This window comes from Salvelinus sp. IW2-2015, linkage group LG5 (genome assembly GCF_002910315.2).
Source record: "Salvelinus sp. IW2-2015 linkage group LG5, ASM291031v2, whole genome shotgun sequence".
NCBI classification, from domain to species: domain Eukaryota; kingdom Metazoa; phylum Chordata; class Actinopteri; order Salmoniformes; family Salmonidae; genus Salvelinus; species Salvelinus sp. IW2-2015.
Genome location: NC_036844.1, coordinates 9,556,569 through 9,558,288, shown reverse-complemented (window position 1 = coordinate 9,558,288; position 1,720 = coordinate 9,556,569). Strand labels below are relative to the sequence as shown.

The following is a 1,720-nucleotide window of genomic DNA, read 5'->3' as shown; positions in this document are numbered from 1 at the left end:
CTCTGCTCTGACTGTGTGTCTGCGTTACATGGCCGAGGAGGGAAAAGACTTGACTCTCTTCAGCCTCACTCAGGGGAACTACTGGAACCTTTTACTGAAAAGGTATTATGGGATGGACCACCTCTCCATCTATTCCTCCTCCCAGGACTTTCGCTCCTATAAGGTGCTCATGGGCGTCACAGAGCCATACCCCTGGACCAGCCTGTGTGTTACCTGGGAGAAAAAGACAGGCCTGGCCCAGGTGTGGAGAGGCGGGACTGTCAGCGTCAGGAAGAGGGTGTTTGGCCAGGTAAGAGGAGAGAATGTGGGAGAGGAGTGGGGCGGATAGGTGAGGCACCGCTGCTGACCCAGTGCCTCTCAACATGACTTGAGATTGTTTCAGTATCTCTCAAAAGTTGTCAATAAACTCCTGAGTCTCATGAAGTAATTCAGCATAATGTAGATTATCGTTTTTCTTTAGTTGATATGTATTCTAATTATGCAATATTTTTCTTTGTATTTCTTTGCGTGTGTGTGTGTGTAGGTGACCAATGGGCCTCCTGTCTTGAAAGTGTATAAGTTTGAGGGTCAGGTAACTGACGTGGAAGTGTGGGACAGAGTCCTCTCCCCAAGATGGATAATGTCCTACATGTCTGGGTTGCAGTCCTACTGGTCCTACACCCCTGGTAATGTGCTGACCTGGTCCAAGGCCATCTACTCCACCAATGGTGAGGTTCTCCTGGAGAGAAACACCTACAACTCTGACCATCAGCCTATCAGAGGCCAGCGCCAGCTCCCAAGACCAATGAGAAGGAAGAAAATGAGGAAATGTGAATGGAAGAAGAGAGCGAGGGCAGAGCAGATAGCGAGAACACGGCCGTAGGGGAGAGTAGTGATTGCCACTAACACTTACTTTAGATTAGAAGATGTACAGTATGTCCCATCTTCATGTATGACCCAGCGATGCTCCTTACTTGTGATTCACTCTGGATGAATGTCTGCTCAAATTCTGATTCTGTGATTTCCCATGTCTGCCCTGATGGTCCCCAGGGTCAAATGAAGTCCTACTCTGGCTGATGATCAGGTCGTTTGCCCCTTGCGTCTTCCATGTCTGTCAGCTAAGTATCTCCGCTAGCCAAGTGTGGACGTGAGCTCACCTAGCTAGCTATGATAGTGCTAACCGTTAGAGCTGTAGCAACACCTCCTCCCTGACGGAAAACACATCACAACTTTATGCTCAGCACATAACCTGCCGGGGAAATCCGACCCAACAGGGAAAATGAAAACCAATGAATACAGCAGTTCTCAGGCAGGCTAGAAGCACAATATTGTTACTGTTGCATCACATTGGATGACCACAAGTAACTTAAGTTACATACTGCAGCTTTAAATGATTGTTAAAGGATTTCGTTTATTGTTAAATCATTTGAATGATTGCAAGATGTTTTAAAAGATTGTTAAAATGAAGCATGTGGCAAATTAAAAGTCATTGGTGAGAAACATTTGTGTGTTATGTTTATTGGAATAGGGCTTAACCTCGGTCTTCGAAACTTGCCTTTTGGTAAGGTTAATACTAAAATGTTACCATGTCAAAACAGCATCATCACTATCTAACATAAAAATATGTTACGGAGCACTCAGCTGTATGACTTTAGGAGGAAGCTTGTTCCACCATTGGGACGGCAGAACAGAGAATAGCTTGGACTGGGCTGAGCAGGAGATGCCCTCCCGTAGGGGTGGG

General features: G+C 46.2%; 1 pseudogene; it reads left to right on the top strand.

The window, feature by feature from the left end:
* The window catches only part of LOC111963876 (DNA-directed RNA polymerase II subunit RPB1-like), a 9,381-nt pseudogene extending 7,931 nt beyond the window's left edge, over window positions 1–1,450 (top strand).
* Window positions 1,451–1,720: the final 270 nt, after the last annotated feature.